Below are 16,819 nucleotides of genomic sequence, written 5' to 3' on the forward strand. Positions count from 1 at the left end.
TATCACAATTCTTATTCTCAAATACACAGAGCTTTTGTGTCTATAGTCTATTTGCTGACTTAGGCATCGGAAGGGTTTCCGGCACACACCCACCAGCTAACTCACGTTTGTATTTTCAAGTGATAAGACGAGGACGTTTGAAGGAGTGTAAACTTAATCAACAGAATTATACGAGACAGATTATTTCGTGCTCGTACAATTTTAATAAAATAAAATAAAAATTCAACTTTTTAACCGAGCTACCAAAATAATCTATCTTCATCCTCTCCATCCCAGCCCAACCCGAAGCTTCGTTTTTCCACCCTCTTCTACATATACATAAACATATAAATATATACATGGGTGAGAGGCGAGAGAGAGAGATATGGGGGTGGAGATTGTGGAGCCAAACACATGCATTCGGGGTTGCTGCCGGAGCGACTCAATTCCTCTGCATCTCCCACCTTCTTCCTACTCTCTCTTAAACCCAATTGCTCGAGGTATCAATCAATGTATATATGTGTGTATTTGTTTTTTTGTTTCTCAATTGCAATTCAAAGAGAAAGCTTAATTTGTGGCCCTTAATTTGTACCCCTCTTTGGCTTTGCTCTCACATTGGCTTTGTTGTTGTGAATGTGAAACTGAATTGGTGTGTATTCATTCTGTTTCAGGAGCAGAAAGTGTGGTTTATGAAGCTGTTTTGGATGGAAACAAGGTTGCTATGAAAAAACCCATTTTGTCTACCTCTGATCACATTGATAAATTCCACAAGGAATTGCAAATGCGGTGGTCATTTCTACTCTCTCTCTCTCTCTCTCCATATATACAGTAGCTCATTTTGTCCTATTTAGCACACAAATATTCTCCACCTTTTCTCATTTTCTATCTCTGCCTTACGTGAATTCCAAATTAACAAAACCCCTTTTTGTGTGTATATACATGTGTGTGTGTGTCTCACTATGTAAGTAACCAACTATAGTGCGATGATCAAGGCCTACCCTGAGTTGTTGGAGCCCTAAGAGGACTCTTGAAATTGGAGCCTTTTATATATAATCATTAAAAAAATTGCATGTAAAATAGTAAGTATTTACATTTTATATATATATATATATATATATATTTAAATTTGCTATTACCCACACAAATTTAGCTTGCAGATATAATTACTAAAATTTACTTACACAAATTAAGACACGAAGAAAAATCATTACAAGAGCTCAAAATGATAAGAATATTGTCTTGTTAGTTTTATAATTTGACCAAATTCAGTTTACAAAAAGGTATCAGTTAAATAATACCAAATAAAAATTGAACCAACTACAACAGTGTATCAGTTAAATATTACTTTTCTCACATTTTTTAATGCAAAATTACTAATTAAGCTTGCATAATCTAGAAGGACCCTTTAGTTTAGATTGTGAAGTTAGATTAGTTGTACTGAATCCTTATTTTTGAGCCTACTAATGCTATAAGAGTTAAAATTAATTAGGGGCCCCTAAATTTTGTTAAAATTTGGAGGCCCTTGGTGGTCTTGCCTCAAGGTTGGGGCTGGCCATGATGCATTTGGGGGAGGAGAGGGATATTGGTTCTGGAAAAGGATGTTGAGGTGGTTTTAGGTAGTTTTACCATTTTATCATTCTGTGCAAATCAAAATAGAATCCAAAGATGTTTGAGCACAGGGTAATTCAGGCATACTAAAAATCTGTCAGGGACATCAATTAAGGTGTTTCCTTCTAATAATAGTATAAAATATGCGCTTATATATGAATTTATGTGTGTAGATGTTTATGTATGTGTATTTGGTTTGTTTATTTGAATGTCTACATGTGATATGCGGGATTCTTTTTTGACAATTTGGTTATATGATGTGATGATGAAGCAAGTTAGATCATCCAGGAATCGCCACATTGGTTGCAGCACATGCAAAGCCTCCAAATTACATGTTTTTCTTCAAATTCTATGAGTCCCTAAATTTGGCAGAGAAACTACACATGGAAGAGTGGAATCCAACTTTTGATCAAGTGCTCACCATCTCAGTCCAGTTAGGTATGTCTTTGATGATCTTGGCTTCATTTGAGTTTGTTTTAATTTTGTGAAGTAAACCTTAATTCCTTACTCGTCATTGAAATTCTTTGTATTTTCTTTGTGATATTATGTGCAAAATTCCTCTTATTAAGGGTAAATAAGTAGTATAGGTTAGGCTGAACATGACACTCATAAACTCATAGTGTTTTATTACCTGTTATGATTTGTTTAGGTAATATGAAATTACTTGAGATGATTCTTATAGGTGCTTAGTTCACATTGATGACATGTTAGTGATGTGGTGTAGATTTCAGGTTTAGGTTTCTAACTACTGTAAAGTTATATAGTGAATCTTTCCATTGGTGTTTTTCTTGCTTGAAGTCTTTTTTACTTTGAGTGTTGCTAATGGTACTACTCGTGCTCTGTCACAATTATTACAAATGATAAATTTTCGAAATTCTTGGACATTTAGTCTTTTTTGGAAAAATAATAAATAAAGAAATGTAGTAAATCCTTTAAACAGAGCCTTCTATTGAACCTAAATTGTTTTCGAAGCATCTTTTCAATTCTGGACGAAAACAAAAATTTTAGCCCTAGTTTTTGTTTAGATGCAATTGAAGGAGTAAAATTGTAACTTAAATCATAGATTTGTGTCAGGAGCAAAACTCCAACAACCCCTAGCAATAATAATAATAATAATAATGATAATAATAATATTTATCAAAAAAAATAATAATAACAATTATAAAAATTAAGCCATTAAACAATAAACACCTATGAAGTACGATACTCCAAAAATGGTGTCGTACGAGTACTGGGTACTTACCGGGTGCGGGTACGAGTACCGGTACGGCAGTACACATACCGGGTACGCCGAATAAATGCCGTGTACGGCAAATACATTTGGGTACGTCATGGGTACATTGTGGGTATGGCATGGGTACGACACCAGTACGGCAAAATGAAATTTTTTTTTTTTCCCCTCAGATGCTAGAATTTATTGCAGCCTTTATTATTATTCTTTCAATTTTGAAAATATCAAGTAATTTATTTCCAACACTCTTTACCTATGAGTCATGGTTTTGGTCTCTTTTGTATCCTGTTTTAGACGATCAAAAAAGAAAAAAAAATAATTGTATAACTTTTACAAGTTGTTCTCATTTTAGTTTTGATATTGAAATTTTGATTTGTATGTTGGATGTTTGGCTATAAATTTTTAAAAAAATTAAAAAAAATTGACGTAAAATTGATGTACCCAGCCGTACTAGTACCCTACTTTTTAAAGAATTTTCCGTATCGGTGTACCCATATCGTACCCGTACCCGCACCCATGCTTCATAGATAAACACTTAAGGCTGCAAATTACTATTTGACGATTGTCACCGTCTAGAGGGAAAAAAGGTAATAAAAAAATTTAAAAAAATGATATGAAAATCAAAATGTAAATGCTTTGGTATGTAACTTTATTTTGTTGATTAAGGTTGGAGTTTTCTATTTATTCGAGAGGCTTTTATAGGAACAAATGAAATTACAATGGACTTCATTTGATTGAAGGGTTGATATCATGTCTTTAACAAATTAGGAGCAATTGAAATAGGCGCATGCCTCGGATGCGCTTCGTTAATGTCATCTCACCTCAAGGATGGCAATGGATCGGGTTTTGAGTGTGAATTCTTGCTTTTAAACTTAATTAATTTAGTGATACAATTTTATACTTTACTTTACTATAAACCTGACAATTTTGACCTACCTACCGCTATAGTTTACCCTACCCTGGCCCTCAGGTGCACCTTACTACACTTTGTGCCTAGGTGCGTGCCTAAGCACGCTTTTGATAGCATTGGCTTAGATTTTACACACATTCCATAAAACATACGTTGTCAATGATTAAGGATGTGCAATCTACTACCATGTTGTGTTCTTAAGTATTGTTTTTTTCAACATATAGGAATTAGTAGTGTTTTTTGTCAATTTTGAATAGATTATTCCTGATGCATCTAGAGAAGGGAACCCAAACTTAGATTAGGTTATTGACCATTGACCAAAATAAAATAAAGAGATTAACTTATTGGTAAGTTTTAGCATGTTGCACAAGATTTATAAGAATGTCTAAACATATGAGTGATGATAATGAAGTATTTATGTCACGATGGACATAATGCTCTTCAAAAATTTTGATAAATATCCTTGAATTTCTGTAAAACATGGGAATAGCTAACGTGGAATATGATTTCAATTTTTAAAACATTCATGAATAAATAATGCAAATAATATTAATTTTTCTAAATTATTTCCAACATCTCACCAATTTAACCTGCATGGATAGCCTAGTAGTCAAAGGAGTGAGATATAAACTCAGATGTTTTGGGTTCAGCTCTTGCTGGCATCTAGACCCTGTCTTGGAGAGGTTCTTCATCATCCAAAAGGAAAAAAACCTCGCCAATTTTAAAATTTGGTATTGCTACTCAGCATCTTAGGTAGACGTCCTAATTAGATACCTCTTTAAGTTTCAGCTGAAAATTCTTGGAATTACTTTATGGATTTAATGGTAACTACTGAACCTCTTCAAATTACTTGTCTCATTAATTTAGAAATTCCAAATTTGTTTTGGTTTCAGCTCTCGCTGCTTCTTCTCTGTTTCTTTCTCTCAACATCTTCTGCTTCCTTTGTCTCTCTCTTCTCTGCATATTCTTCTCTTTTCTGCATCTTCCCTGGTTCTTTCTCCTTCTCTGCATAGCTTAGCTTCGCTTCTTCTTCCTCTTCTTTACTGCTTTCTTCTTCTTCATCTTCCCAGCTGGTTTCTTCTTCCTCTCCCCTGTTGCTTTCTCTTTCTTCTTCTTCACTGATGTTGCTTCTATTCTCCGCTTCTTCTTTGAATCTATTATCTACTTCCCCGCGTCTGCTACTACTCCTGCTACTGCTGATCTGTCTGTTCTCTGTTGTAGCTGTTGTTTTCTCTTCTCCCTAACTGTTGTTGGATCTTTCCTCTGTCACTGATGTTGCCTTCTCTCTTTCTTCTCTACTGCTGCTGCTGATGATGATGATGATGATGATGATGAGGATTTCATCCGTGTCCAATTACTTAATTTGTTTACTCTTTGCTTGGTACCACATGTGTTTTGATGGAATTCCTATGAGAAACCAGTTTACTTGTTTGGGAGTTTGGGCTGAATGTAGTAAAGTTCTCCATTTGAGTTATATCACTTGAAATTTTTTCTAACCAAAGTACCAAACTAAGCTAAATCCGAGTACATCTCTTTGATGAAACTTTGGAGCAATTTTTTGAAACGTAAACATCTCTTCAAACTCGAGATGGGTTTTCTCCGACAAGAGGGGTTTGATGTAATGTGGTCCCATAGGAAAAGATTGATTGCTGATTATTGGCATTGGATAAGCTTATTGCTGTATGTCTGTCCCTTTGTTTTGATTCTCTGTTTTATGAACGTATGATAAGGTTTATACTAAAGTTATAATGATCATGTTTCCTATTTTACAGCTAAAGCTCTGCAACATCTACATAAACTTGGGATTGTACACAGGGATGTAAAACCAGCAAATATTCTTGTAAAGGCCATCATCATTTTCTGATTTGTTTTGTTTCTGATCTTTTTGTGGGTAAGATTTTGTGTTTCCTATTGAAGTGGTTGAATAATATGTTGCTGGTGCCTCAGTTTTTTTTTTTTGGCAGCTTGATGAAAACCTTCGTCCACATCTGGCAGACTTTGGTTTAGCAGAATATAAGAAAGATCTTAAACGAGTTTCTATGGAGAACTGGAGGTCATTTGGAAAGCCAACTGGTGGTTTCCATAAAAAGAATATGGTCGGCACACTCATTTATATGGCGCCTGAAATATTGAGAAAGGAGATACATAATGAAAAGTCAGATGTATATAGTTGCGGGTGTCCTTCACGTGTTGCATCTTGCATTTTTTGAAATTTGTTGTGCTAGCGTGTCCATGTCATATCTCTATCGTGTCTCTTGTCCATGTCCATACTTCTTAGAGTGTCTAATAATGGATTAAACACTATTTTCTTGGGCTGACTATTTTCATGTCGTACTTGTCGAAAAGCAAATAGAATGATTGGTCATCTTGATCATTCATGAATGCCTTAATTCACTTTATCTAACAAATTTCGTGGCAATGTAATAACAAGAAGGGTATGCATGTACTTTATATTGTTAGATTCGGGGATAACATTTCAATGCTAGATAGTATGTATAGACCGAGTCTTTTGCTTTGTTATCTAGGCAGCTTATTTCTCTTACAGTCCTACCTTGTCGTAGAACTTGGGATTTGATAGATCATTATCATTTGCAATGACATGTAGAAGAATTTATTTTATATAATTTCATATAAACATGAAATTTGATTTCGATGTGTTGCAGTGAACTGCTTACTGGTGTTGTCCCATATACGGATCTTCGTGCAGAAGCGCAGGTTTGACTTTTTCCTTTTACTATAACTCACTGTTTACATGGCTATATGGCTGTTAAATTATCACTCTTGCGAGTGGAGGTGTAGAAATGTGTGTGGGCCAGTAATAGCATAGATGAAGTAAATGTCTGAGGAGTTTGGCACCTCCTTGATGTTGATGTTACGTGCCCCGAAAGTGCTGGTGATGTAAGGGGTGCTAACTCCTATTTATAAGAGGGGGGTCACAAGACCCATAACAAATTTCCTAGATATTTCTGTATTCCATTAGGATATGCCACAACATGTGGTTGTGTATCAATCCCTTAGGATTTGCCTTGATCCCTGAGCATCCACACAAAAGGTCCAATGGTGTGGTATCTCTCTCTCAGTAAGGCTGGCTTAAGTGGCACTCACGGGGGTGTCGTAGTGATCAACACTTTAGTCTCTAGCCACCAAACCACAAAATCTTCCGAGGTGCTATGTTGAATACTTCAGCATATATAAGTCCTGCCTCTTTGACTTGGCTATTGGACGAATGGCACAGTGTTACTATCGCAGAGTTGAAGGACATGTAGTTTGACCACCATGGTGATTAAGACAAGTGGAACACTTGAATCCTGCAGTTTAACCACAGCAGTTTCAGGCAAGCGTGGCATGAACTCATTTTCTGGGACTTGGGGTATATTTCCTGCCACTCTGTGTTGAAGGTCATGTAGTTTGACCACCACGCTAAGCTCTCTCATTTTCAGCCACTCTGTGTTGTTCAATCTCATTTAACATCTAGTGGTATTTCTCTTCCTGCTTTCTAGATTACTTCTCATACCATTCCTCATTTTTCTTGTCATTCAGTTTATGAGCACACATATGTTCATGCATATAACTGCTTATCAGGGTTCAGGTTTCCCATATAATTTTCATATTCTAAAAATTGTATTACAGAAAAAAGGTTTCTGTTGAAGTTAAGTTTCTTCTGGACGTCCAATTCTTCACAGATAATATCTTACATCTTAATCTGACTGAATGCCCCCTAATCATTTGACCTGTCAACTATGCTTTTTAACATGGTTGTGCATCATGTGATCTGCTTGCAGGCCCACGCTGTGCTGGAAATGAACTATACTGAACAGCAACTTACAGCAGCCGTGGTGTCTGAAGGATTGCGACCTGCTCTTGCTGGTCACAGCTCGTCTGCACCAACAGGTTTCCCGTCCTTGATACAGAGATGTTGGGATGCAAATCCCCAAAATAGGCCTTCTTTTGATGATATTATTCTGGAACTTGATCCCATCTTGGAATGCAGAAAGAGAGTAGAGGAAGACGAAAAGGAAAAGGCACTTGTTGACCCCTCTATCCCTCTTGGTGATGAGGGCATCCCGAGCCTTCTTGCTTATCAAAAAAGTATTAACTGGTTTACTGAGGGTGAAAACCTGTCAAAGAGATCTTGTCTCGCAGCTGATTCTGGTGTCAGAATTTGGCCTGATCCTTTTACTGATCCTTCAGCATACCATCCAGTGTTGTCTTGGGGATCCTTCGGTACTTGTGGGAGAAGGGAGACAATGGAGGACACTCACTTTCTTATGCCCCCGTATGTGCGGTGAGAAGGATATCCATGTGTTTGGAATCTTTGATGGTCATCGAGGTGCGTCATAAATTAAGAGCTACTTATTTTCATCCTATTGGTGTATTTGGTACCAAACTCAAGCAACAGTGGATTTTAATGAGAACTAAAGCTCATGTGGGTGATCACAATATTAATTAATAAACAATTGCTTGGGCATCCCTTGAAGTGTTTCTTAATGAAACCAGAATGACATAATGAGCATTACAAAGCCCAACTATTACAAAATGGAATTATTTGGAAATTAGTTTTAAGAAATTAATGTTTAAATTCTTGAAGAATTCCTTTTTTTTTTCTTTTTTTTTTTATAATTCTTTTTGGTTGTTTCCAAACATAGCCTATGTGTCGTGCATTAGTTGCTCTAGATTACAATAAAAATGGCAAGATCAAATGCAGGTGCAGCAGCTGCTGAGTTTTCTGCTCGAGCTCTACCAGGATTTTTGCAAAGTCTTGGTTCCATAAAAAGGTTTCTTCCATTCTATTATTCTCGTGGGCTCTTTACATTCTATAATCTATATATGAATGTATTTAATAAGAAGTACATATTTTTATTTTGTATTTGATAACAATGCAGTCCGTCCGATGCATTACTAGAAGCATTTGTCAAGATAGATGTTGCATTCAGGAATGAATTGGATTCCCATCGTAAATCTAAGGGAGTTATTCAGAAAGACTGGCATCCTGGTTGCACAGCCATTGTGGCTCTTATAGTCAGAAACAAGCTTTTTGTTGCTAATGCTGGCGATTGCAGGGCAATGCTATGCCGAGCTGGCAGTGCTTATGCTCTAAGTAAGGTGAGATCGGACTTGATTTATCAACTAAATGACTGTGTAGTTGAAACATTCTATTAGAATAAAACATGGGACCTTTTTTTAACTTATTTTATTAAAAATTGTCTCCTTTGCTTACCCAAATGGGTTAAATTGTTCTCCAACTAATTCAACTTGACGCTGTAGGATCATGTTGCAAGTTGTCCTGAGGAGAGAGAACGTATTATCAGTGAAGGGAGACAGGTCAAATGGCAAGTTGACACGTGGAGGGTTGGGCCTGCTGCTCTCCAGGTTTTCTTCTTATCCTTTGCTTAACGATATTCTAGAAAAATGTGTAGACTATTGTCTTCTAATATGGTTGTCTATTGTGAGGAAGTATATAATATAAACTTATTTGTTTCGTCAAATTCTTTTTGCACCAAGTGTTAAGACACATGAACCACCACTACAACCCATATCTAGGGATATCTTGAGCATTATGATTATCAAAAATACTTATGATCACTAAAACATGAGCGAAAATATAAAAGGTAAGGAGTTGGTCCTCGAATCCTACTCCAACTTCTGAGCGTAGCGAGGAGGCTCCTTGTGTCCTGCATCGGCTGGTAGTTGTATGGAGGGTTCATCAGTTGTCACCATGAAGAGGAACATTATGCAAGTTGGGCTCAAAGCATTCGATGTGGTTGTTGACGGGGTTGATCGCAAGAAGATGTGGGTCGCAAAAAAGGGTAGATCTCTGCAAAGATCCCTGATGTTGGGATTTGAAGTTCCTTTGTTGGCTCAAAAGAAGCTTCTTAATTCCTGAAGAGAGGTCTTTTGGGCAGTCTCAACCTCTCAGAGGGCGCATAGGCTTTTGGAGGTCTAGAGACTGGTGAATAGGAGTGGTTGCTCCTTGAGGTTAGGATTTTTGGGGCAAATCAGTGGCAGGTTGTCACACCCCAATTTCAGATTAGAAATCTAAGGCATGATGGTTAAGGGTTTAAGGCTAGTTAAGATTATTAAGTTAAAATAGTGAGATCTTCTATTGTAAGTTCATATTAGATGTGGACTGATTCAAAAGAGTAGGGTGATTGATGTATGTTTTAAAGCCTAATTTAGTGTTCAAGGGTTCAACAACAAAAATGGAAACGAATAGCAAAGCAAATGATTTAAATTTCAATAACAAGACTTGCTTCATATGTGTGTGTGTTTATAATCCTAGTGTATAAAAGTAGCACACACCGAACTCTCTTTCCTCCCTACTTAAATCCCATTACATTACACAAAAGAAATAGTACAGGTACAACTTTTAGGTATATACATTACACTTTACAATCAGCTCACAACAGTACAATAAAAAAATACGGTAAATTACATTAAACCCCCCTCAACTATGACCTATTTTTGAGTTGCCCCCTTAATGTTTTAAAGGCAACACTTACCCCCCTTGTAGTATATGAATTGCAAAAGTCATTAACACTGTTAACAGAAATTATTAAGTTACCCTTTTACCCTTCAATTGTATTGCTACCAGACTACCATTATCTTCTTCAACCACTACCTAATTTCTTCCAAACCCTAATTAAATCAATTCAATCCCAAACCCTTGATTCCACAGTGTCTCCACAATTCCGATTAACAAACACAACAAATTCATTTGACAAAGGGAGTAAAGTCAGCCACTATGAATCACCACAACAATCCCATATTTTTGCAGGACCTAATGATCAACAAAGGGAGTGAAGTTTGGGGGTGGCAATGGATATAGGGTTGTTGTTTAAGGGCTTGGGGTTTTGAACTCATTGAAGAGAGAGAGAGAGAGAGAGAGATGAGGGGTTGGCAGTGGCTACAACAGCTTATGGCAATGGCAATGGCAATGGTGACAACGGTGGTTGAAGACAATGGCCCACCTCTCTTCATCTCACTCGCCACATGCAACTCCTCTTCCAGCCTACACCAACTCCTTTTTTTTTCTTTCTTTAACCAATGGCATCTCCTTCATTGTTCCTCCCTCCTCCCATCTCTGCACCACCACCTTATTTCCCCCACCACTCACCACCTCCCCTTTCGATTCCCACCAAGCCGAAACCCCTTGCCCACAGCCTCCCTCCCATTGATCAAACACCCCAATATACATTGAAACCCCTCAACACTAAAAGCCCTATATTAATTCAACATATGCCCACTAAAATCGCCCCACCTAATCAACGTATCACCATCAAAACCCTCAATTCTTTTGCTGTGAAACTTTTTTATCAAATCATAATCGCTTGGCTAATAAGGGTTCTCTAGTTGGTGTTAGCCATGAGAGTTTCTAGTTATGGCTGGGCATTTCTGGCCATGTAGAGTTGCTGGTTGTGTATATATATACAATGTATGTATATATAATAAGGCTTTTTTAGTCATAAATTTTTAATTACAGTATGATACATTTATGCCAAATGACTACCGGTGTGATGACAGAAGAGGTTTAGAGTTACAAAACAAAACTATAAGCGGGTTGAGTGTTGAATTTTAAACATTGATTTTTAACTTGACAATGGGTCATAGTTGAGAGGGGTTTACTGTAATTTACCCTAAAAATATATATGTTGTTAGAATAGGAAATTGGTAGAATAGGAAATAATGAATTGTATTCTTATTTATTCCTCTTTTAGTTGCTTGAATTATGCCTGTAATTGATCAGAATTATCAATATAAAAGGGAATGAAGTCTAACTCATTTCCTAACTCTTTCTTTTCTCTAAACCTACATATGTGTATATATATGTATCTATGTATGTATATATATTAATATAATTTACCCTAAAACATTGATTTTTGTTCTTTGTGTGGTGTAGCTAAAGTATAGGAAGATTCATAATTCTCAACCAAACTTGCTAGCATGTCCACCAACAAAGCACACCTACAGTAGGCAAACATTTTTTCTTTAATTTGTTAAAGTTATATATTCCTTTATTTTTATTTTTCCTTCATGTCTTGTGAAGGCCTGAACCTTGCACCTTATCTTTTTGGGTATTAAGAGATAGCACTGAGCTAATAGCTGATATTTTATTTATTTTATTTTTTAAATTCTAAATAATGAATTAGAAACAAAAGGTTGGTTTCTATTTAATGAGGTTTCTGTAAACTAGATTTAAAAAATAAAGAAACAAGAAGAGGATGGGTAAACAGGAACACATGGTCCCTGCCCGGCCCCACTCTTTGCCCGTGCTTCCAGTATTCAACATGATGTGAAAGCAATAATCAATAATTTGTGGTTGAATTTGAAGTTTATTAATTACATATTTTGTACAGGTTACGCAGTCTATTGGTGATGATGATCTGAAGCCTGCTATGATTGCAGAACCTGAGATAACTGAGACCATACTGTTTGTAGAAGATGAATACTTGGTAAGGTCCTTTAATCTGATAATCTTCTGTTATCTGGGGTTTATTATTTGTGTGCTACGAGAAACTAATAAATGGATTTGTGGCTTCTAAATAGACTTTTATGTACAGTTTCCAGGGAAATCAGAAATTTTAAATAACTGCAGTTGCATCTGCTTTAATCACTTTAAAAGCATTTGTTCTATATGCCATTACCAAACACAATTTTCTGTAGTGCCTGGATGATCATAGCACAATTCATGTTCTTGCAATTTGAAATTTGTAGGCCCCCAATTTAGGAGGTCCCGTACTTGGAAATGTTATTAGCAAGACAATTGAATAATCCTGAGATATATTATTGAAGTTTGAAATCTGTAGCCTTACAGAACAAGACTTTCTCCAAGTGTTTCCCACAAACACTCCATTAATCCCAATAGTTTAAAAACCCTTTTACGAATGATGTGGAAAAGAAGTAACACAAGGTTTTAGAACAATAAACTTTTAAGGAGTTGAATTTAAACAACAAAGCTCAAAAGCAAAAGAATATGGAAGTTGAAGCTCAAAACTTGAAAGATCTTGATGGGTATTACATTTAATCCTTCATCCCATGTTTGTAGACATGTAAAAATCTTGTTTTCTAGCCCTTCGTCTCATTTTGGTCATTCCAGTGCAGTAAAGGCGTCTCTAGCAGTTGAAACGAAGTAGCTGTTGCATATTTTAGAATTTAAATTTCGCGACGAAGGAGTCAACTTATTTTGAATCTAGGTGAAATCTGAAGCTCTCAGAACTTTTCTTAAGGGATTCGATTTATTTTGTCAAGGAGTTGACTAATCCTTTTATCTGCACGACAACTGGAGTTCAGGGTTGAATCATTTATTTGAGGTCGACTCAAGACCTTCAATGTTTTTAAGATTTTCACGTGTTAAGCATCTCAAACTCATCCAAAACCCTTTCTAACTCCAAAATAATTTAGATAATGAACATTTAATCACAAAACAAATATCAAAGACTTATTTTGGAGCTTTTTAATCTCAATCATCACAGCAGGAAAAATGTAAAACTTTTAAAACACTTGTACTCCTTTTGTAATGAATTATTCATCAAATACTCATGACAAAATCATGTTACATTCTCATATTTCATTAAGCTATTGCCAACACCAAAGGATATTGACAATTCAAAGTACAAGTTTATCATTTGCTAGCCACTCACTAATTTTGTATTGTGAAATATCAAACATATATCACTGTAAAACACAACCAACAAAAGCATCATAGACAATATCAAAACTAAACCATAGGTCTAATTTCTCTTTCATTTGAAGCATTTTGAGGCTTCTTGAATTCAACCCTTATTCTTTTGTTATGTTTACAGTTAAAATAGAATACAAGTATCTTGGCAGACTAACCCCAAGGGGTTGGCCTAGTGGTCAAGACCTGGGCCTGGGGTGTGCTCCCTTCAAAATCTTCTAAGTGCAAACAATTTCTGGGACTTTGCCCCGACCCCCCACTAGTGGATGGTGGGATTGGTCTTCCGGAGTAGTCGGTCTAGTGGGCCAGATGCTGAGTTATCAAAAAAAAAAAAAAAAAATTATCTTGGCAGACTTGTAATTATTCTAATTTGTATTATGCTTTTCGTTTGTTAGTGCATAACACAGGTAGGCACTCAGATCAAACTTATTCAAAAGAGATCGTATACCACAATTTGAACGATTATGGTTTATGCCTTTGTTTTTCGGTTCTAAAAATAAAAAAATTCTAGCGACCTTGCCCTATCTCTTCCCTCCCCATTCACACCTCATGGTTTCAAAGCATTGAAATAAGACAATACAGGGAGGGTGTGGAGTAAGCCTAGAATGAGAGAGTGTTCTGACGATTGAACTTCCATAGAACTACATGTAAAAGTGAGACAGTCCGTACCTAATATTAGGAAGATAACCTCTCTAGTATATTTGGGACTGGTTAAGTTTGAGATAACATTATAGTGTTAAAGATATCAGAATATATGAAGATCCATAACTGAAGGGATTTGATTGTATCTCCCACTTTATATATATGGTGTACCATGTAATCAAGAGGATTAAGTAGTGTGAATAAAAGATGTAGCCCATAGGGCTTTGTATGTGTGAACGTAGGCCAAGATTGACTGAACCACATTAACTTCTTGTGTTCTTTCTTCTCTCTTTTCTATTTTTATTATCTCTTCATATTCAACCTTCTTGTCATATTACCAATAGCAACTATTAACACCTACCTTCACATGCTTCTCATATTTCTGAACTTGGAGTTATATTCTTTTAGTTTAGTGATCTCTAAAAAATGATCTTTTGAAAAAAATTACAGTGGCTGAAAAGGGGGGTAGGAAGTAAAACCCTAGATAATTTTGCGACCTTTATGCTTTTCCCAATAATTCTTATTTAATTCAAATGCTTATGATGTATGTTTCATTTGTAATCAGACCATTTTCAAAATTTTGCTTTATTTATGACGGATGGTTGTGACTTGTTAGCATATCACATTTTTATAGAGAGAGTAACAATATGTGTTCGACTGTCAGGTTATGGCTAGCGATGGCTCTGGGATGTTATGAGCAACGCAGAGATTGTTTGCATAATAAAGGACACAGTGAAAGAGCCTAGGATGTGCTCAAAGAGATTGGCAACCGAGGCTGCTGAACGTGGAAGCAAAGATAATATAACTGTTATTGTCGTTTTCCTGCATCCTGTATCTACTGCAGAGAGGATTTACTAGGTTTGATGGTATTCTTATACAAATTGTTTTGTATCTATGAAATTAATTTTAGTGAGACATGGAAATGAACCAGAGGTGGTAGGAAAAGGTTTACCTCCTCGTCTTGTGGAAATTGTATGTGTACATTTATTTTTAGTGGGAAACTACACAAAGCATATGCTTGTATTATTGGATTTCAATGTGCATGTATGGAATAATATTGTTAATAGATGTTTAATGTGTTCACAGTGCGCGCGCGCGCACACACACTCTCTCTCTCTCTCCCCAAAAGGCATGAACACTTCATTAAAATTAAACTGTACTACATGATTAAGGCAGGAATTTTTGATATGATAATACGATTCAAATCTACATGAATATGTATATGGTACGACTCGTTAGCACGAATATTAAATAGGTTGGATTACTGTCGAATTTGTATTGAACAAAGCTGACACGAATAATCGATATAATGAAAAATTAGTTACATATTTAATATTATTTCTATTAAAGGGTGTTATGACATTTTTTAATCTCTTATATAACTCCATCTAACTAAGAAAAAAGCATGTAAAATAGGATTTTAAAGCTAATAAAGGTTTTGTTTTTGTTTTCAATTGAAAATCTATTTGTCTACTGTTTGAGTTAATTTAGTAAAAATATATATATATATAATAATAAGATATTGTTTTTGTAAATTAAGAAAATCAAATTGAATTGAAATCAAATATTCTTATGAATAATTTCATTCAATATAGATTAGTTTCATAAAAATTAAATTGTGAAGAAATTTTTTTTTTTAATTTTTTGTACGCTTGATATTTTTAGCTTATGGTAAAATATTTTTACATGACACGTTAATACTATACAAATCGGATACAAATCAGAAATGACATGACACAATAACACGAAATAATACATGAGTTAGGTTATTATTAAGATAATTTTGACACATTCAAAATGTCACGACATGAGCACGACGCCGAAAGCATGCGAAGAAAGTAAGAAAACCTATATAATTATATTAGTAAAGCGTAAAGATATTTCCTCTTCTTATTATCTCTCAGGTTCATCCCTCTTTTGATTTATTAACTAGAGTTTCAGGCTTGTTGATATTATTCTGGCTGTGAAAGGCCTCAAATGAGAGATTTTTCTTGCTTCACTCCCAGCATTGAAAATAGGCAACCTTGTGTCAATATGAGCTTGTCCGAAGATCATGATTTAGCTGTTGCGAACTCCTCAGCTTTTCGCTAGACCCACCCTCTAGCAGTAAAAATTAATGTCTGCCATTTATTTGGTTCATAACCATCACTACTATATCATAATCTAGGATCACAAAATTTCTAAACCAAGACAACTACTATACACAATTCTAAAAACAAAAAAACAAAAAATAACAACCACTACTATTCGTGATAATCAAACACAACTATAAATCATTAACCAAACATTCCTAATGTTATCTTGGTTAATAAATTTGGTTGGAGATTTAGCAAATGAAAGGGAAAAAGTATGTAAAATGCGAATAAAATATAGTTACATTTTATCTACATTTCACAGAACTTTTCCTTTTTCTTTTCAAATCCTTACTAAAATTTATCAACCGAATACAACCTAAATATTTGAGGAAAATCAAAACAATACACTTTTGGGATATTCTAAATAAGTGCACTTTTTGACTTTTTATAAAATATGAGTTGGGTATGGGTTGGGTTTAAGTGATGTGATAGAGAGGTGATATGACTTCTAAATAAGTGCATTTTTTGACTTTTTATAAAATATGAGTTGGGTATGGATTGGGTTTGAAGTGATGTGATAGAGAGGTGATATGACTTAAATAAGATGATATGACTTAAATAGGATAGTGACTTTTTGACTTTTTAATTTTTTTAGAGGATGACAAACAAGGACAACAAGATTTTTCTTTACTCTAACT

General features: G+C 35.3%; 1 pseudogene across 1 annotated transcript; it reads left to right on the forward strand.

Annotated features, from left to right (window-relative positions):
• The first annotated feature begins 349 nt into the window (after positions 1-349).
• On the forward strand, positions 350-15,083 carry LOC145792682 (protein kinase and PP2C-like domain-containing protein; annotated as a pseudogene). Its single transcript, XR_014332427.1, has 13 exons — positions 350-479; positions 651-768; positions 1,859-2,025; positions 5,501-5,568; positions 5,693-5,904; positions 6,274-6,285; positions 6,392-6,443; positions 7,511-8,058; positions 8,434-8,503; positions 8,612-8,831; positions 8,994-9,098; positions 12,083-12,178; positions 14,711-15,083. The product of XR_014332427.1 is annotated as a protein kinase and PP2C-like domain-containing protein (transcript).
• Positions 15,084-16,819: the final 1,736 nt, after the last annotated feature.

The sequence above is a fragment of the Camellia sinensis genome, chromosome 6, assembly GCF_055761805.1.
Source record: "Camellia sinensis isolate YWXY chromosome 6, ASM5576180v1, whole genome shotgun sequence".
In the NCBI taxonomy this organism is placed as follows: domain Eukaryota; kingdom Viridiplantae; phylum Streptophyta; class Magnoliopsida; order Ericales; family Theaceae; genus Camellia; species Camellia sinensis.